Here is a 23,013-nt window from a genome sequence, read left to right on the forward strand (position 1 = left end):
TTGCTTCGAGTCTCAATTCTTATCCATAAGAAAAATAGTACAGTTTTACCTGAAGGGTATTATACAAAAAAACATCTTAAGTTATATTCATTAACAGCAATTAGATTACTATTGATCATGAACGTGTTTAAGCTTGATACATCTATAATTATATCCATTCATCGTAAATTTTAGTATCATGGAAACCTAAATGGTTTGTTTATCAAATCTCAAACGTCAACCAGGAAATATAAATAAACTAAATTCTCACACCTATAAAAACATTAGGGGGTAAACCCCTTCTATGCTTACCTGATTCCAGCCCTGCTAACGCACTTGCGTGTGGCGTACTATTGCGACTAAGGCATACCTCCCGTGCGGTGCGATTGGACATGCTGCGAGGGAGGCCCACAGTAACTATTGACAATGCACACGGACTCCGTGATATTCTTGAGAACTTTATTTTTCACGGTGTATTTTATTGGTAAATGAACATGTCCTGTAATCTCTTAGAAATTTATTGGTTTTTTATTTCGAGATTTTACATAAAAACGTTTCAAACCCTTTCCATAGGAGAGAAAGAAATACTGTTTCTTAAATTACAATGATAACTTTTAATCATTTTCAAACACAATCTTTATGTGAAATTTGTTTTTATAAAACTTTGTATGTCCGCAGGCATAATTTTTTTTTTATTCATTTTGTAAACGTAATTCTACTAAAATCATATGAGTTAACCTTTTTTAGCTTTAGACTTATAACAAGATTTTATAGTTATCTTCATCTATTATCATTTCTATCTATTATATTTATTATCCGTGTAGTCCCATTACCGAATAATATTAAAAGACGTATTTTTTGTTTTTACATTGCCGTGGTTAATAATGTGTAACATTAAAAACTTATTTTTAATGGCTTTCAATTTCTTCAATATCTCGACTGTTAGACAGTTTATCAGTTTAGGCAAAATACTACGACATAACATTGTTGCAATAACCCATAATTATCATAATAATACGAACGAAGTATTAAGAATAATATAATTCTACGTTGCGAGAGCGTAGTTGACATAGAGCTTATGACGCCGGCTTGAATCTAGTATAAATTTAGACTTCCCTTAAATTTTAAGCACTTATAGAGCACACGTGATGATATAAACATAAAAAAATCTGAATGAATTACAGTTAATACTTCTAAACAGTCATTAAGTTGATAATAGATTTATAACTTTATTTTTGATTCATTTAAGTATATATTAAACATTACAAGATAAGGATGCACCGTGAATGAACCACCCGCAGCGTTTGAGTGAAAATACACATAAAAACTCATCAACGATGATGTCACTGAGTAATTTGACAAGTCTGGACTGATAACGGCGCGTTATCGCGAAATGCGTCAGAGCACAGGTAGAGCTGCCCTAGAACAATGGGTAACCGTCGAGTGCTTCCACACAATAGATTACTAATGAATGGAATACCATTAATGGTGTGAGAACCTGCCAAACCACACGTAAAAATACGCTTATCGCTTACTGATAACATTCACTTTTTATCACACATCATTTTTTTCGAAAAGTCTATGCGTAAATAATGTAGGTATTATATTCTAACATCTCAGTAATTAATAAGTTACAGTTACGCATCCGCGAAGTTTTTTATCCAAAATATGCAATTCTCACGCTTTTCACGAGAAACGCTATTGAAATTTTATGATTAGGCAAAATAAACAAAGTGAGCACCGCCATGTTTATAAAAGCTCGCGAAGCGCGCTTCTGTTCATGCCAATCTCGCGGCGAACAACTTGTTGCCGTCGTGAACTTTTCAAAGAACAGAGAGAAAAATATCGGAGAGCTCTGTCGGGGGAGGAGCGAGCGTGCGCGGGGAGCGTGCCGGCCGCCCCGCGCGCCGCCGCCGCCGCCCGCCGCCCGCCGCGCGCCGGTCGCTCAACTCGCCGCGCGCCTCACTCAGTCGCGTCTCGCACCTCCGGCCGAGAGGTGGTCGCTGCGCTCAGCCTCGCTCGAGCCGTTATGTGTCGTCTTTCGAAACAAGTTTGACGGGAAATTCGTAAAGTTTTCCGAGTGAGTTCGGCCTAGCGTAGCGATGTGCGCGATACAAGCGAGTCAAACTGTGACCATTTGAATACAGTGACAGTTCAAAAGTGAGTTCGAGATGTTATCTACGGGATTGTTGACAGTGTGGTACGTGACATGGTGGTGGATGTGGTCTGGCGCGGGCGGTGCGTCGCTCACCAGCCGGGTGGCGGAGCCCCCGCAGGAGTGCGAGTGGCAGCGCGTGACGGGAGACGCCAGCGAGAGCACACGCGTGCAGCTCGCGTGCTCGCTTCGCACCGCGGCTGGTGCCACAGACCTGCTGGCCGGCCTCAGCACCTCACAAGCACAGCGCATCACCGTGCTGGATCTTCATTGCACGGATGTTCTATTCTTCGAGAGTTCTCTTGATTTTGGACGAAGAAAGAAGAGGGAACGCAACTTTTGTCGCGATTTCACAATTTACGCGAACTGAGAATAGAATCATGTAAGATTCGTTATGTGCCTTCGGCGGTGCTTTCGGCGCTGAGTGGTTTACGAAGCCTTACCATTAGGACACACAATACAGATTGGTCGGCGATGTCTATGGAGTTCCACAGGGACACTTTCCGCGGACTTACGGACCTGAGAACTTTGGATTTGGGAGATAACAACATTTGGACTTTGCCGCCGGAAATATTTTGTTTATTATACAATTTGGAAGGAACTGAACATAACTCAAAACCGTTTACAAGACATTTCCAACTTGGGATTCTCAGACTGGGGCAACGGGCCGACTGCGCCCGGTAAATCCTGTAACACAGTTTTGGAAACATTAGACATGTCGTATAATGAAATTAACGCCTTGCCCGACAACGGATTGTCTAGTTTACGCGCACTACAGAAAATGTTTTTACAAAATAACAGAATATCCATGGTTGCCGATAGAGCTTTTGTGGGATTAAGTGACCTACAGATACTCAATTTATCAACGAACGCATTGACCGCGCTGCCTCCAGAGATGTTTCAATCCTCAAGAGACATTAAGCAAATATATTTGAACAATAACTCCCTGAGTGTAATCGCTCCTGGCCTTTTAGAAGGATTAGACCAACTTCAAATATTAGATTTATCAGTCAATGAGCTAACCAGTGAGTGGGTGAACAGAGATACATTTTCAGGCTTAGTGAGATTAATTGTTTTGAATTTATCTTACAACAGGATTACGAAAATAGACGCGCTATTGTTTCAAGACCTTAACAATTTACAATTTTTAAGCTTAGAACACAATAACATAGCACGAATAACGGAAGGAGCGTTTTCTAATTTGAAGAACTTGCATTCCCTATCTCTGGCACATAATAATATAATTGAAATTGACAGCGGGCATTTTTCAAATCTGTACGTATTAAACCAGTTATTTCTCGACGGAAACAGAATAACTAAAGTGGATATACGCTCTTTTGAAAATATAACTAAATTACATGACTTGGGATTGAGCGGAAATCAATTATCCGAAGTACCTGATGCTATTAAAACATTGAGATTTTTGACATCTTTGGACTTGGGTATGAACAGAATAACTAAACTTGCGTCTGCGCAATTTGAAGGATTAGATGATTTATATGGGCTGCGACTTGTTGGAAATAAGATAGAGAAGATATCTAAAGATACATTTTCGGCATTGCCATCACTACAAATATTGAACCTGGCTTCAAATAATATAGATCAAATAGACGATGGTGCATTTGCCGCAAACCAGCAGTTAAAAGCAATTGGACTGGATGGTAATAAGTTGGTCGACTTGAAAGGCATATTTACGAACACGCAACCCCTTGTTTGGTTAAATGTGTCCAATAACGAGTTGCTCTGGTTTGATTACAGCCACATACCAGCATATCTTGAATGGTTGGACATGCATGAAAATAAGATTGAGAAGTTGGAAGACACTTACGGCCTCAAGGAGAAAACAATGGTCAAAATGCTCGATGTGAGTAACAATAAGATAAGAAGTCTCGACGAATTCTCATTCCCGAGCAGCATCGAAACAGTAGTTTTAAACAACAATAACATCGAAAAATTAGTCCGGGAACATTTCTGCAGAAGTATAATCTTAATAAAGTAATGTTGTATGAAAATAAAATAAGAACATTGGAACTTGGTGCGTTTGCGATATCATCTGTTCCCGACGATAAAGATTTACCGGAGTTTTATATCAGTGAAAATCCTTTCATATGCGACTGCACAATGGAATGGCTGCAGACAATTAACCAATTAAGTGACCCCAGGCAGCGCCCGAGAGTAATGGATTTAGAAAGCGTGAGGTGCTCTTTAACTCATTCGCGAACGAAATCTGAAATGCTTTTACTCGAAGTAAAATCTTCAGAATTTTTGTGCGAGTACGAATCACACTGCTTCACGGTCTGCCATTGTTGTGACTTTGACGCCTGCGATTGCAAGATGACTTGTCCAGATAAGTGTTCGTGTTATCACGATCAGACCTGGACCACCACCAACGTGGTCGATTGTTCAAACGCCGGCTACGATCACGTACCAGACCGAATACCGATGGACGCGACCGAAATATACTTAGATGGAAACGATCTTAAAGAATTAGGAAATCACGTTTTCATTGGCAAAAAGAAGCTACAAGTTTTGTATCTCAATAATAGCAATATCGATGTAATTCAGAATAGAACATTTAACGGAATTGAGTCGTTGAGGGTTCTTCACTTAGAAAACAATAATTTAGAAGCGCTCCGAAACACACAATTTACAAGACTGCCCAACTTGAATGAAATATATTTGAGCAATAACAAAATTAAGTTCATAGAAAATGACACGTTTAATTATTTACCGTCACTGGAATACTTGGACTTGGATAGTAACGGTTACGTTGATTACATGCCGTGGCGAGTGATCTCCGACAGCGACCCGCGCACGCGCGTCTCTGTAGATGGAAACAACTGGATATGTGATTGTAAAGACGTAGCGCAATTGAATCAATGGTTAATAAAAAAATCAAAAGATACCGAGACTATGATGTGTTTCTTCGCTCACGGCCAGCCTATGAACAAAACCATCGCGACTGTTACGAAAGAATGTAAAACGGAAACCACTACCGAGGAAACTGGTACCGAGACCTAAAACGATTATTCATCGAATCGAATGACGGTGCAGAAAATTACATTCCATATATTGCGGCGGCACTCATAATACTAATTATTATTTTAGTAGCGTGCGCTTTCATCTTCCTGTTTAGAGAAGATTTTAAATTATGGATGCACTCAAGATACGGTGTGAGAGTGTTCAGTTCCACGCCGAAGGATATGAATGACAACAAAAAACGTTTCGACGCCTTTTTTGTTTACAATCCACGCGACGAAGATTTCGTGACTCGCGCAGTGAGCTCCGAGCTAGAGAATATGGGACACACGTTGTGTTTACAACATAGGGACTTACAACTTATCGAAAGACGATCCGGGGACAGTTTAGTGAGTGCGTCCGAAAGTTCTAAAAGACTCGTTATAGTGCTATCAATAAACTTTTTACAACAAGAGTGGTATGCGCCGGAGTCAAAGGCGGCAGTGCAAAGTGCGATAAACTCAGTAAACATTAGGCATAGGCGCCATAAGATTATATTCCTTGTTTCTACTGACTTAAGTGCCATAAATATAGACCCGGACTTGAAAGTGTTACTAAAAACGTGTACAGTGATCGTGTGGGGGGAAAGAAATTGTTGGGAAAAACTAAATTTTCGGTTACCGGATGTGGACGTAACCTTGCCCAATCGGACGATTCATAACGCGAATAACTTAAAAGTGGAAATCGGGAGGGGTTTGGGAGGCACGGCAACCTGAGGTACACCGCGCCGCCGACGTCTCACGACCCGTGGTATAAGTACGGGATGGCACCACCGATCCTGATGATGTCGAGTCCGATGCACTCAACGAGTGCGAGTGCGGAGGTATCGGCTCGCAGCACCGAGGACGAGACGTGCTCCGTGGCCAGCAGCGAGGGCCGCGGCGACGACCGGCTGCCTCACCATCACAGCTACGTCTCCATCGACAACCACCAATGCGAGGAGCGACCGCTGCGACCCGCTCAACAGATACCCATGTCTAGCACCACGCACGCCAGAAAGACTTATTTCGTATAGATGCCTTTGTGATGAATATCATTAGTTGTATAATTATAGCTGTAAGAACCATGTATATCGTGATTTATTGGCATTAAAGCATGTGGCAATGTTTACGTAAGCCGCTGTAATTAGAGCAGATTTGTGCCTATTCTTTAAATATTGACGTTTCTATTTGAATATTGTATTATTGTAACTTGAGGACTTGATGTTTCTTTAATTGTGGACTAAATCGATACCCGTGTTTGTATATAAAAATGTACGGGCCTGATAAAATATAAGCTGTATTAACTGCGGCTGTGTAGCGAAACAATTATAGTCTATTTGTATAACGATTTGCAGCTAGCTTCAAGGCAGAATGCCGTGCCGTGTTTCTGTATCTATAGTGTCGTTGAATATTGTGTATATTTAAAGTCCCAAAACTGCAAGACATTCCTTTTCTGCCTATAGGTTGTGTCAGTTCTATGTGTATGTCGCATATGAAGCATAACTGGTAATTTAAGGTTCCTGATTAATTTAAGGCCCGACGTATTGTAATGAATCTTTGTGATAATGTACTTACGCAGAATTACGCGTAGATGATCATGTGTATGGATGGTGTAAATAATGTAAATTAAGTTAAAGTTGTTGAACTGAAATGTACCCTAGTCAATTGTAAATAATTTGTATGTAAGTAACAGTGTAAATAATTATGTTTAAAGCAACTTTGTGATGTAACTTTTAGATAGGATATGAAATTTTTCGTATTTATTACGCTTCCAAATACAGAGTATGAATAAAACAATATTTTTATCTACAATGTTGATTTTTATTGTTGTCTATTATACACCACACTATCAGTTTGCAACGTAATCATATACACGTAGTTGGTTAACTTACAAATTACAACTTACACTACAATAAGATAAAATTGGAATTCAATTATCATCGACATCTTAATAGGCGTCAAGTATCAAACATAACAGGATGTATTCTGTCAAACTTGTCAATGAGTAAGTAATATTTGGAGTGTGGAGTTCATGTAAATACGATAATGTAACGAGAGTAACATTTGAACAGGTGGTATTGACCATATTCGACCTCAATTTCTAAGATCGACAGTCGATGCTCGACTCGGCACTGTTTACTTACATTATTAACAGACATTTCCCAATCCACGTCTTAACCAAACGTGAAAACATTTTGAAATCACGTCAATTCTGTCCCGCACTATCTGAACATTTCACTCGAGACGCCATCTCTATCTGATCAAATAGGGCCATCACACGTCAAGTTCCCATCATTGACATAATCAATTTACCAAACCGCTTTGTTCGTCCATCCGCAGGTCGGATGTATAAATATTTATTTTATCTAAATTGATCGAGAAGGATAAGATCGGTTGGGACGGTACGATTTTAATTTAAATACCGAGGCGACAGTGCGCGCGCGCCGATTGCCCGCTGCGAAACTATAAATCATGAGCACCGGCCCGGCGATCAATAAACAGCGTTTTAATTGACTTTTGATTGTACTATGATGTCTCTTTATACCAAAGTAGTCTAAGAAACATCATGATCGAACGATTGATGCATAAAGTAATTTTGCTGTTAGCCTTAAGAAATGATAGTATTAAAATCAGCCGATAGAGAAGTGGTTATAAAACATATATTCTTAGATATTTATACTTTGCATAGATTAAACTTTATGGCCATTAGCAGGATAATGGTATAAAGAAGCTCTTGACGAAAGTGCATCACACATAAACTTTATATCTTGTTTTATGCTTAGGTATAGGCAGAGAAAACAAAGTTGTCTTGGTTGATGGTCGCTTCGTTATTTGTATATAAAGATAGTATTTTTACCTACATAGTCGTAACAATATTTGTATTTAGTGCATTCGAAATATTTTTGTCGTTATGAGGGGCACCATAAAATAATTCTTTACGAGTCGTTCATTAAATATCATTTTACGTGAATAAAATACCGGCAATATCTTAATTGAATTGCTCATGAAACACAATCCGTATGAAGATCCAAACATCGATGTACGGGTTTTAAATCGCGGCCATCAGCGGGCCGCGTGTCACCACTCGGCCATCCATTCTCGCCACAGCACATACAGGCTGGCCACTCATCACCTTTTTCTCGTGCAATACGATATCCGATCGTTTATTGTCGACGAACTATTCGAAACCCGTTCCAAATGGATTCAGAAACATCTTTATCAGGAAAATACTGGCCAATATTGCTTGTTTTATGGTAGATGAGTCAAATTTTTTAAACTTAGAATCTGTCAAACTAAGAATGTACTGGTTACCAGATTAAAAATATATTTTTATTCTTAATAAAGTAATTTTTAAAGCTTTATACAACATGAATTTTACACATAACAATGACTATTGTCAGTTCGCGCACGCAGAAAAATATTTACCGTATTGTGCTCGCAATCGTTTTGAACATTGGGATTAAAATCTAAGGTTTAACAATAAAATCTTCTAATCGTTTCAACGCCAAACTTTGAGATCTTCGTCACGATTCTTTTAATTTCATCTCCGAACTGTCACCTCGAACATTATCTGTTACTATCTGACACACGAATATTTAAAACCGACTAGTATCTAATAGACAATAACATAAAGAAAAGTGCCAGATCTTGTTCGGAAAACTGATACTTCGGAAACAGAATGGAAGTACATAGACACCACGTCAGATTTCCCGAAGGCGATATGCATACAATATAGGCCTGACAGTATCATAAAACAGTCAGCACTCGTGCAAACACAGCACTATCAGCATGAAAAAGCAATCCATAACGAATTGCACTACATGAAAATCATTTTATGGAGCTTTAGGCCTGCACCGAGTCAATACTAGTTGCGTTTAAACATTTGTAATCGGAATATGGTTGCGAAAATATGCGGCAAAAAGTTTTTATAGCGTTCGAAGTTGGAACAGTTTGTGTGAGAGTTCTATTGGGTTGAAGTTCGGAGAGACAGTATTGCCAATACTAACTTTCTGTGATCCTCGGTACTTCTTACAGTACGTTTGTGAAGAAATAAATATGGAGCAGCATTAATGCGGTCTTCAAGAGATAGAACACAGAAATCCTGATGAACTTTTACATACATTCAGTATACATCTGAACTATGCAGATCTATTTCAACGTTTTCATTTTTGCGAGGTCGAACGCACGGGACAATGACTTTTCTAGGCCATCAGGCTCAAACCAGACAGTTAATATCAATTAAGAACGTGAAATCTAAATATTATGTTAAATCCTCGGGTTGCGACTCTTTTGGCCGATACTGTGATCGCTTTGCAGTCGAATACAAAATAGCAATATCCCGCCATCAATACCAGTAATCTAAACAAAACTCTTGTTTTTTTTTTATTCTTTTTTATTTTAGAGGCTTTTAGTGACATTTCCACCATGCCAGCCCCATCATACCCTAAACATTAAACAAAACTCCTAGAACAAATCTTCTACAAGATAAAAGGTCCAAACGTATTGAAACTAAAACATTATACGTCGACTTCATGTAGAATAAAGCCAAGGTCAAACGTACATGTTGTGTGTAGACTGTAGAGTCTAGACTGACATTTTTATGACAAATGACAAGTCAGTGACAGTGTAGGAGCTTGGAGGCAAGTCACATCCATCTATATAAATCAAAGATTCTAAGACTATAATATAGAGGGACATTGGAGATGGTCATACAAAAATTTTGCCCCATGCAATGGTTACTCAATCTACTGTGAAATAGCAAAACACCAATGTAGAATACATCAGCGCTGCAGTATTAGTTAAGCTGGTACTGCAGCAAGCTGAAAGAGGGTTCCCATTGTTGGTACAAAGGGTGTAATTGTGTTATATTTAATTACATTTTTTTTTATCTTCTTTTATCATACATGTTATACTGATGTTGTCCCAATAATAAAATCTTTCTTTCTTTCTTTTCTTCATGTTTTTTCTATATCGTTATTTGCACGTTTATAATGCTCATATTAGCATACTTTCTGTAAATATGTTACTTTTATATTAATATCTAAGGACGGTGTGACGTCTTGTCACACTGACATTTCAAATAACACAACGACTTATTACCAATTAGTAATAACTTTTGGAGCACCAATTTGGCTTTAATTTCCAGTCTATAAATAACTATACAGTTGAATGTCTTTGATATAAATAAATGAAATGTGAGTGATTTCGAAGAACATGTTTTCTAAACTAATGTGGTATTAACGATATAAAAATATAAACATGAATTTTAAGGTTGATCTGTTTGTTATGGCTAAACTAAATCTAAAAGGGTTGAATCGGTTTTGACGAAAATTTTATTTATAGATTCAAAAATTTTTAAAGAATAAGTTAAGCCGCAGCTTATTTTGACAGAATTCTTACCGGGCAGGGCCTCGGACTATTTTATCTTATAATATGCTAGTTTGGTTCGTCATAGTATAGATATAACCACTTATATCTCGTTATTTGAGGCCCTAACTTGCATGAAGATTCTGAAAGAGGAGTTAGTAACATCACAAAGTTATCAAAGCTTACACAGCTTCTGACTTAATCCACATCTTACTTGGAGATGAGTTTACTTTCAAACATATGAGTCAAGTTAAATTAGTCTTACAGTCATGCGTACATGTTTGAATGCTAATATTATTTTCATTGTGTTTTAAATCCTATTGAACTTTATGCCGTTTACCCGTGCCGGATCTATACTTTCCTTAGTATAGTTCACTTAGTTTATGCTGAAACCATGTCCTGTAGAAGCAAAAAAACATCCCCAGAACAGACACAAAATGTCCGGAATATTTTTTTTAGAAAGTTGGACATATCAATCTCACTCTTACTTTGAAATATGCCGCCCGTAAGGCCTTTATGGCTTCTTGACATATCCACTACTGCAGTTCCCATCTAATGACATTTGTTACTAGACAAGTAAAGAACATCAAGAAAAGTGAGCGTAAATCAAAAGTGTTTTCGAAAATTTTTATTTCCATTACCAATAATTGTTATGTATTAATATGTTCATGCTGTGACAGCCTGTAATTAAAACAGCACTGCAGCAATTACTTACTGAATTGTTAAAAAAAACTATGTAAGGTATATGTTTTGTTGGCTGTTTATATAAATAAATAAATAATTTAACGCGTCATCGTCTAGGCCAAAATAGTGCCAGAAATTCCCAAGATGGCAGCCCGACATGGTGCCCCTACAAGCGTACATTAACAATAGTGGGATCGGCTTTATACAGATACCTCATGAATACAACGGCCCATTGAATGACGAATATCGCCGGATCCAAGGACGCACTGCGAATGTGATACCCCTAATGTGATCGAGATTATTTTTTGTCGTATCAAATCTCATGGTATACGATCCTTTTACAATAATTCAAGTCTTACTTGTAGAGCAAATTGAGTTGCTTTCTACTTACCCATAAAAAGTGTAGTCGAAGTAAGTGAATGAATCACTGGTAGCCGAATTTCGGCCATAGCGGCCAATTTCAGCCAGGTACGAAGGAAATAATATAGTGCATAAGTGTGTTCGCAATACACAGGTGCATTGTCTGTTCATTATCATAGGTAAGACGGCGATCTAACATAACCGGAGATAGATTAGGCGCAGGACCAACGGCTTCACATACTTTCTGAGGCGAGGGTTCACACCGCCAAGTTTCTGCTGCTGCTAAATTATTTTAAGATGGAAAGACCAATCTATAATCTATGTCGTGTTCTATAATCCTATGTGCAAATTATAGATCTCTACATGTGGCGTTCATCATCTATTATTTTCATAATTGCTAGTACTGAATCAAGTTCCTTCTAACCCGAAATGCATTTTTATGCTGTTAGCAATAGAGAAACCAATGCTAATTACCCACGAGTACAATACTCCAACACAACCTTCAAGTAGTAAACAGTTAGAATCAATTCACTTTGTCCCGCCCTTTATCCGTACATACATACATAACATAACACATTTTATCCCCGAAGGTATGCAGAGGCGCAACTAGGGCACCCACTTTTCGCCAAGTATATTCCGTCCCATGATGTGATAGGGGGCGAGCCTATCGCCATATCAGGCACAAATTCCAGACTCCGGGTTGATACTGAGCAGAAAAACCCAAATATCACTTTGCCCGACCCGGGATTCGAACCCAGGACCTCAGAGCGCTATTGTACCGGACGTGCAATACAACTACGCCACCGAGGCAGTCCCTTAGTCAGGCTCCTTTATCCGTAACATTATTAAACTCAATAATAATGTGACAATTATCAAAAGACTCGACCGCTTTCGTTATTTAAAAATATATTTTATAGCCACTGTTAAAAGCTGGCTGGAAAATAAAAAAGTAAAGGTTTTTCGAGGCAAATGGGAGTGAATGGTTGAAAAGTGACCGATAACTACGATTGTGTTTCAGATTTGAGAGCGCTGCCGAATCTGGCAGCTGTGGCCTGCACAACTATGCAAAGCCGTTCGGCATTGTATATTATATTGTTCCAATATATATACAAAACCATACAGTATAGTGTATATTTATATAACATAGCATGTTTATTCTGTAAATTAATGCGCGGGTCATGAGGACTTTTGAACTGATTTCGATGTTTACCAAAATGTTCAGTGAAACTTAAGTAGATATAGGCTTTAAAAACATATAAATGTTATATACTAAAATACCCAAAACAATATATTCACGTACTATTAAAACTACCTTTAATTTCTTTAAAAGCAGCCCGATAAAGAATATATTTATTATGGTAGAATATAATCTAAAGAAATCTAATAAAGGCATTCGACTACCAGTTTTATGAAATTTTCATTTAACAAAGAATAATTTCAAAGCCGATACACAAACTTATATCGATGGCCTTTGATGTCAGCGTACAATGAAAAGGTTAAAGCCATATTAGAATTTAATCCCGATCTTGAAATGCGCAGCGGGACTCCCCCACTACGTTTAAGAGGGATGTACATGGAATCTATTTGCTCCATTCATAATCCATAAGCTGTCATGGTATTCGTTATTAATATCGATGTCACGAAAATAGATCATTTTTGATATGAAAGGATGGAATGGATGAAAGCATCAGCATATGAATCAAAAGATATTTATAGCTAGCTTTTGCTCATGGATTCACCTGTATGTATGCACTTTTTACTAAAAGCTTTTCAACTGACATCTGACCACTTGCAGGAAAAGCTTTTAGTGGTGATGGATGCTGTAGATTCCTATTAGAGATAGAATTTTCAGAATCGGATCAGCAGTGACACAGATTATTCCCGACATCTCAACTCATCACACTTTAGCTCTTCGTAATGTACAGATAAGAAGCTATAAGTGTACATAGTATGACTGACAATGAAGAAATATTTTTGACAATTAATGGAAAGCTCGTATAATGTTGAGATGAGTTAAATATTTCAAATAAATTAAAAAGATCCATAATAAACCATAGACTTATGCATAAAACAGATGTTTTTATCTAATTTAACTTTCAAAGTAGATAACCATTACGTACGAAACATGCCCACTCAAACGTCCAAACTTTTGCCGGTAACCTATGCTTGAAATTTAAATGTATTCTTATTTATATGTAACTTTGGGCCTGCAAGAGACAAAATAAGTTTAGTCCCAGTGTTTTTTCAGTAACAGGAAAACAATCAGGCCTTTACAGATCTTTAGTTGTGGGACAAATTTGAACCATGCCTCATCAGGATAAGACCTATTCAACAAAAAGCTTAATTTGGCACCCCGACTGTCGAAGTTGTCGATGTTTTTTTGATTTGTCTAAACTCCCAATTCGTTCGGCGCGGGATAAATATTTTTTATATCGACCGTATTTTTTAGTGTTTTCATTCGTCCATATATTGGACCGCTTGAAACAATTGGGACCGAATTGGGTTTGGAGAACAGTTTGATTTATTAGAGATATTCGAATTTTCAAACATGCATGTATATAACTGTATGAACCACAATCAACGAAAACATAGGCTAAAATAGTATTTTTCCTGTGTATTACATTCTCTAAATATTTTTGTTTATTGTCACATTTAATATATAAGATTAGACTGTTGCGTCAATTTCCTTGTTTTTTAACCGACTTCAAAAAAAGGGGGAGGTTATATAGAATTCAATTCTAAGTGATTTTAGCTTCAGTCTATCAATTCACCTAACTTCTTCTAAAAAAAACTTATCTAAAATTGCACAATCAGTTTATAAATCTATAGATTTCAATTCAAAGCCCAAAAAGCAAGTGGCGTCGAACAAAACATCAAAAACATACATAGAAAAAAATATATGCGTCAAAAAAGCATTTCAACCAAATCCCACTTCGTTACGTTTTTATATTCAAAATACATCAAAACGCGGACGATGCAAAAGACAAAGATCCCTTTTGAGTGAAATGACTCGCGAAACCCATCGCTGTATCTGCCCGCATGTTTCCGACCCATTCATTTGAATATGGTTAATCCGTGTAATGACAGACATACGAACAAGCCTACATAATTCATTTCGGACGAAACAGAACGTTCCCATTCAGCGAGACATTCATTAAAAGATCGATTATGAAACGACTATCGTGTTAACATCGCTAATGTGCTCGAGAGCCGCGTAACAGACAGACCTTTATTCCAAAGCGGTCGGGGGAGAAATGAAAAGCAATATACAGCTTAAAATAAAGGCGACGACATACGAGGGGACGATTTCGATTGAATAGATGTCACGGCAGACGTTATTGCAGTTTTGTCCCTTTGACTTGAGTCGGTATTAAATATATTAAACCTTTGGTGCATTGTTTAGTTTTTATCATTCGTGTGAGGCACGTAGTGGTGCGGAGTTCTTGTTTTTTGTTTATTCAATTTCACTTTTGTGACACTGAGGTATCTTCAGCGAACTAACTGGCTGCGAAACGGAAAGTTGTTGAATCACGTTAATACGCAGGAAAGTTCCTGAACCAGATGTAAGCGAAGACATTGACACAATGACAAGCATTCTTAAAGTAAAGATAAAAATATTATGAATCGACATGATATGAGAAAGTTACAATTATAATTTAACCAGTGGTCGTCTAGTGGTCGAAATTTCGTCGAATTCAGTATATATTTATCACATAATTATAGTTTTTTTCTGCATTCCTCTACATGAACTATTATTAAATACCTCACATTCCGTGCGCGCAATATGCTTAAATAGGGTTTTAATTATTTTCCATCACGTATTAATATAAAGATATTGTATAAACTAGTTAATTTGTTCAAATTATTTTTACTAAACTTAAGTATCGATAATTTTATCTTTAAACGTACTAACAAAGAACGCCATATAAAATAGGAACACTGGCCCCCATTCTATCGTTTCAATATCATAGTTTGTACCCTATAGTAACCGTCGCATCGATGTATCAGGACATAGCAACGCGTCTCCGAGACGACCGACGAATATTAAAATGTACAGTCACGAACATCGTATTACCGTTTCTGCATGACACTAGCACTATTATGATGCTCCGTGTCAAACCTGTGTGGTCCGACCCTAATTTGGACAAATTGGCCTAATACTGTGGCTTACTATGCGGCGTAATCTATGCCAGCTATTTGATAATTAGGCATGCGATGTTTAATTTTTTTTTTCGTTTATCAGTAAATGCTTTATTAAAATGTATGGTACCGGTTGATTACACTTCACGCTCCGCCGAGGTTATTTAAATTAAATCGTTTTAATTATGTTGAAATGCGGGAATTAAAATACACACGGTTTTAATTAATTATGGACAAAACACATATTCAATCATTAATCCGGTAAAGATTAAAAGGAAATCGACGTTAATAGATTCCACATAAAAATATTACCATACACATTTCGAAGCCGAAAAGCGTTTTCTTTGTTTTCTGGGCCTTTATTTATAAAAGTCCGAGGTAAGGAAGTTAAAAAAAAATACGGCCACCATGAGAAAAGGCTACACAATGATTATAATCACGTACAAGTTATTTTAATTCATTAATGTAGTCACTTCTATTGAATTGCTTCCTAGACCATCATTACCAACAACCCAACTACATCGACTTGAGCCGCAAAATCAGGTTGACATCGACGTGATATATTTGGCCCGTAAATAATTAGAGTTTGCGTCACGTTAAGCCATCGATGACACGTGTCCTCAACTAATTTCAACTCCGTAAATATATCAATAAGTTTTGACAAGAAGTTTAATAGGAAAACTTTACGCGGAAACTACGCTTTGGCACTGTGTTAAATGAAATAATGCTGAAGTTACACGACAAACTGTTGAGTGTTCAATTGTAAGAACGAGTATTGTCTTATGAGGTGTTTATGCAAACTTTCACTTAAGTTCGACTTTAAAAGAGTTGATTATTGTTTACCGCGATTGTTTTCATAAAGGTGAGACAATAAATGTTTTAAAATATAACGAAGTAAAAAAGTCGTAGTTTAAGACTCTAGTGAAATTTCTATTGGCTTCAACTATTTACTAGCATATCTATACCAATATAAAAAGCTGAGGAGTTACTTTGTTTGTTAGAACGCTCTAATCTCAGGAAAATCGACTTGGTTTTTTTTTTCTGGCTACGTTGTATCTCGGAATAAACTATTTCATGCAGATCGAACCGTGGGCAATATGTAGTAAAACTATAAATGTCTACAGAAAAATCTTCCTCCATGTATCAAAGTGTTGAGACCATATTCCACGCTGGCCCATTGAGATTTGATAGATCGTCACAGCCTCATTTGCTAGCCGACGTAAACCATATTTAAGTATGTAAATACATTACGCCGCGCCGTGGTCCCGAAGACTATGGTTGAATACAGCGCCTAAAGTTTTAATTAAACTAACAACAAATTGTCTGATTCATTTTTTTGGTGTATTTATGTGTGTGTAGAGAAATAAATGGTTAAAGTTTATAGCTTACTGTTTTTTTTTTTTATGAGCTGACAGATGGAATTTTCAGTAGATATGTTTATGTATACATAACCAACTTTGCGGGTAAATCCAAACCGGTGAAAAAAGACTATTTTTGAAAAAACAATTAACCCCTTCTACAAAACAGCGATGTGATGTCCCAAATACGTGTCCAACATTTACGTAACCACAATTTCACAGAAAAATATCCGCAAAAACATAAAACCAAGCAGAACTACGCTAAAAAATATCCGTCGAGGTCAGTTAGGCCGTTTAAGCGCGTGAAAAGGCAGCGGAGCTCTTAAAAGCTTGTGAATCACGCAGACCAATCAATGGACTACGCAAAAAAGGAAAAACGTATTCACTCACATCCCGGCCTTTATGACAGGCGAGAGCATAAAATAATTTAATAGCATCCTTTGGTTTGCAGGTTAGTTGATAAGCCTTTGATCAACGTCACTTTGTGTTCGTTCAATTGATGAATAGACCATTCTAGGTAAGATTCCGTACGTTAGTCTACTTGGATAGTTTAGTCTGGTTACTCTATATAGTTTTTTATATTGTTTCTAGTGTAATAGGCATTATGAGACTATGGAACAGTTTCAATTCTGATCGAAGCAAATCGAAAAACCAACGTAAAGAGTTGACTAGAAGATCCGTAATACAATCGCTCTGTTAATAAAACAATGAATGACCTATTCCAAAATTGTTAATTTGTGGACATCGACAAAAAACTAATTTCTGTTTACAACCTTTTTTTTAAGTTACTATAAAATAGAAATTGTTAAAGATAAGTTAAAAATTAAAGCTATACCATGGAAAAAGGAAAAATAAAAAAGGTCGCAAACAGAAATCAGATTTTGGTCGACTAAATAACAAATTAACAATTTTGGAATAGGTCGTTATTTTATTAGGAAGCGCAATATTGTTTTTTTTTGGAGACAGTCATGTAATAGAACAAATAAAGTGATTCAATGTTTTATAAACGTTAACAACTAATATATTTTTAACTTTTGAAAAACGGACTAAGCTTCGCTTCGTCGAATACATCATCATAGTAGTCAGCATTAAAGTCTTCCCCCGAGCCAATAGCCTTGAGCATTCCTTCCATACATTTACGGCACACAATTGCGGGCAGTAATGTGAAAAGATTTATAAATAATTGCTTTAAAAAATAAATTTTAGGTCTTTCCGAAAATAGTAAACTACCAAACATAAGATAACATATTATAGAAATATCACGTATTTTTTTATACGTATTATTAATTTCGAATAAATAGCTTCAATACAGTTACCGCGCCGGTTTGCTCAAAGTATCTTCTTTTTTTTATTTATCAAAAGATATGAGCACAGAACACAATCATTATAAACAATACTTAAGCACTAAATTACATAAAAGGTGAAATGGACTGGCATGACAATCGTCGATGTGATGTTGTATCATGCTCGCAATACAAGTACGCCACCGAGGCTGTCAAAAAAGTGAAAAATACTTGATCAAAATAGGTCATCCTTATAAATATGCATCAAGAGTACCTTAGTGTTGATAAAATGCATCTTCAAAATACTAGAGCTATCTAAAAGGAGGGTCAAACAGCGTCGTTGCGTGATACCTCCGCTACATGCAAAACATGAATAATATATGGCAGAGTGTTCCAGTACAACACCGAAGAACTCCAAGAAAAAATTAAATATACATGTAACAAACATAGGATTTCTTGTGCCCCGTAGATTCCTATAGCAAAAACGAGACCTTTGGCTTCATTAGAGATGCAGGGACTCTGCTATTGAGATCTTAAAGTTGTCATACGTGTAGTAAATGTGGCAAAAATATATGAAAGAACTTGATTTTTGTTTTGTATTTTTAAATCTGCGGTAAAATTTATTAATACTTTAATAAGTTAAGCTACAAAAACAATTATGTTCGGTTCACTACTTAATTTTAAAAATATTAATTAGAATATTATTTTTAACGTTACTGTCTAATTATAAACTTTAATTCAAACTTTACTAAATGTCTAGATTGACCATTATTTTAAACAATGCTAAATGGCTTATATTAACCCATAATTTAAATAATGATTTCTTATGTTTACGCGAATGTTAGACATTGAAATTAAACTAATTTTCGGATTCTATCGCGGTGCTAGTATTTTATTTTCTCCCGACGTTTCGAAGACTTTGCAGCCTTCATGGCTAGCAAAAGCTAAAAATACTAGCACCGCGATAGAATCCGAAAATTAGTTTAATTTCAATGTCTAACATTCGCGTAAACATAAGAAATCATTATGCAAACCAGTACGGACTGGAACTTGCCAACAAAATACGCCGGTTGGAGAATTTGAAAACCAAGCGCGCAAGATTCTGCACATCATTGAATTTCTTGAAGAGATGTCGTGACCACAATCTCATCCCTACGTGTGTCAAGCTATCACCTAAGAAATACATACGAGGGAGCGCTAAAATTCTTAACCAGGCGAGTACAAAACTGTTACGAGCTACCATACACGAAACACGATCCGACCTCCAGTACATAAATAATTGTGTTGAGATTATATCCAATGAATTGAAGACAGAGTTATCAGCATTTGATTTTAAAAATTGCATCGAGACCTTAAATAAGCGCGAAACCTCAAAATATAATGAATGCAAAAATAAACATATAATAAAATACAACAAATTACTATCAAAATTAAATGTCGATAATCTTAAAAACACCGAGTGTAGGAATGGAACGTGCGCGACCATAGATAAGATACACTCCCGCGCAAACCATGGACAACGCGCAGTAATAAATCTGTCAAAACAAACATTGGACGAAAACACAATTCAGGTTTTATCGAAAGGCTTAAATTTTGCTGTTACTCCACGAAGGATACCGTATGAAGACATTATTTGCAATGTTGAGAATAGTCTCTTCAAAAATAACTTGAAACAGGAAGATTCGGAGGCGATACGCCAAGACATTTCGTCAATTTTGCGTCAAAAGAAAGTGCCGAAACCAAATCTTCCAAAACACGAATATATCGCTTTAAAGAACTTGCGATCGATGAAGGACCTTACCATTCTCCGTGCAGATAAAGGAAATGCGACAGTAGTAATGGATACGTCAGACTACAATAATAAAATGGAACAACTTTTATCGGATGTAAGTACGTATAAAATAGTCAAATCAGACCCGACTACTAAAGTATTAAAGGCTACTAGCTCTTTAATAAAAGATTACTCCGATAAGTTAAATCTTGACGTAAACTTGCTCGTTCCTTCGTGTGCAAAACCGCCTAAACTGTATGGGTTGCCGAAAATACACAAATTAAATGCTCCGCTACGTCCCATAGTGAGTCAAATCGACACACCAACCTACAGATTGGCTCAGCACGTAGCAAAAGTGCTTTCACCACTTAGAGGAAACACTAGAGCGTCTGTGAAGGATTCATACCAATTTGTCAGCGATATTAAAGACCTAAAATTAGCTGACAATGAAACTATGGTCAGTTTTGATGTCCAGTCTCTCTTTACGAGCTTACCAGTACAAGATTGCATCAGAATTGTATCTAAGAAGTTAGCAGAGAATAACATTCCTGTGGAATATGCAGAACTACTCCAACATTGCCTTACATCTGGCTATATGTTGTGGAATAATCAGTTCTATGTACAAGTTGAGGGGGTAGCGATGGGCTCCCCTGTATCTCCGGTAGTCGCCGATATATTTATGGAGGACTTCGAGGAGACAGCCCTGAGTACAGCCCGGTCACTCCAAGGTTTTATAAACGGTACGTGAGACGATACTTTCACAATTTTACCATCTGATAAAGTAACTGCATTTTTAAATCACCTTAACTCCATCAACAATAAAATCCAATTTACTATGGAGTTAGAACACAATAAATCTCTTGCTTTCTTAGATGTTTTAATCATCCGTAATCCTAATCAGACCTTAAGTCATACTGTATATCGGAAACAGACCCATACTGATAAATATCTGAACGGTGAATCTCATCACCACCCAAAACAGTTAGCTACCGTGGGCAAATCTTTGTTTCAGAGAGCACAAGGAATCTGTGACGAGAAACACCTGGCCGCTGAGCTGCAACATGTCAAGCAAGTACTGCGAGACAACAAGCTCCAAATTCCACGCCGCCGTCACAGAAACCGAGTGAAACCAGCCACAGTTGAACGTGTTCCGGTTGTATTACCATATGTAAGAGGAGTCACCGACAAGATTGGCTACATCCTGAAGCGTGCTTCCATAAAAACTTATTTTAAGCACGCCCTAAGAAGATTAGTCAATTTTACCACCTGTCAAGTGTCACATACCTCTACAAGAACCGGGAGTATACAAAATAGATTGCAACTGTGGCCTCTCTTATATCGGGCAAACAAAAAGAAATATAGGGACCCGCGTAAAAGAACATATAGCTGACGTGAAACACCGACGCTCGACGAAGTCTGCAGTCGCTGAACACTCTGAGGGAGGCGCCAATCATTATCTGCGACTAGACAAGCCACAAATCCTCGCCAAAGAACACCGATTCCTGCCTAGGATGATTCGCGAGGCTATTGAAATTAAAAAACATCCTAATTTCAATAGGGAAGATGGTTGGAAGCTTGCACAAGCCTGGGATCCAGTTCTACATTTAATTAAATCGGAACCCAAAAGACCGGCTGCCAGACTTCAAGACACTGTGAGCTCATTCTGCGTAGATCGGACCACCAACAGCTAAAATTTAAAAATTTAAAATGTTGTATAATTGTAAAATGTAGGTAGATATTGTAACTTTGACTTTACGGATGAACAACACCTCAGTCCCCCCCGTGACCATGAAGGCTGCAAAGTCTTCGAAACGTCGGGAGAAAATAAAATACTAGCACCGCGATAGAATCCGAAAATTAGTTTAATTTCAATCCATAATTTAAACTCTAATGACAAGGAAACTTTAATTGTACAAAACTTCCAATCTAGTTTACTTTTAATTATGGATGGTGAAATGATAGTTGAAGAGTTAACTTTGCACCATGCCTGTTCCGTTTATTACGAATAATGGGAATATTAGTTTGAAAAATTTTCACGAGCATTGTTAGCCGTATAAAAAGTTGTATTTGTGCTCATTAGCTTTGCAAATCCACTTACTGTATACAAAGAGTGATGATTTATGATATGAATAAATATTTATATATTGAGGTGTTAATTTGGTTATTAAGAACATAATTGCTGGCTGACAGAGCATTTTTAGACTGCTAATACCTCCCAATGTATTTAGAATCTATGCTATTTTCGTCTACTCGGAAGGAGACACGGCTTTAAGGCCTCTTCTTTTATCATCTAAAACCTAACATGACAGACCTAGCAAATAAAAATAAAATGAGAAGGATTTTAAGAACCGCTAAAAATAGTCATATCTATCTAGACATTCATAATTCCATTATTTTCCTTTTGACAAAATAACAAATCAAGAAATTACTATTTATGAGTGATCCAAGGGGTCCAATTTCGACCTATTTAACATTTGTATGTTACATTTTAGTTTTCTATACTTCTCTATATGAACGTTATAATTTATAGTATGTACTACATGGCTGCACGTAGAGAAGCCCCGTGGCCAGGCTCGGACCTCCTCTACTACCGAGAGGGATTAGGCTTTTAGACCAACTTTAATTATGCCAAATATCACACTCCTCCGCACAATATACTTAAAAACGAGTACGAAGTTTTTTCACACACTCACACACACACACACACACAACATCACACATTTATCCCCGAACGGTAAGCAGAGGCGCAACCAGGGCACCCACTTTTCGCCAAGGGTGTTCCGTCCCATGATGTGATAGGGGGCGAGCCTATCGCCATATCGGGCACATATTCCAGACTCCGGGCTGATACTGAACAGTAAAACCCAAATATCACTTTTCCTGACCCAGGATTCGAACCCAGGATTTTAAAGCGCTG

At 37.2% G+C, this 23,013-nt stretch overlaps 1 pseudogene; it reads left to right on the forward strand.

The window, feature by feature from the left end:
* The first annotated feature begins 1,961 nt into the window (after nt 1–1,961).
* On the forward strand, nt 1,962–6,887 carry LOC119193686 (annotated as a pseudogene).
* Nucleotides 6,888–23,013: the final 16,126 nt, after the last annotated feature.

Source organism: Manduca sexta, unplaced genomic scaffold (assembly GCF_014839805.1).
Source record: "Manduca sexta isolate Smith_Timp_Sample1 unplaced genomic scaffold, JHU_Msex_v1.0 HiC_scaffold_913, whole genome shotgun sequence".
NCBI classification, from domain to species: Eukaryota; Metazoa; Arthropoda; class Insecta; order Lepidoptera; family Sphingidae; genus Manduca; species Manduca sexta.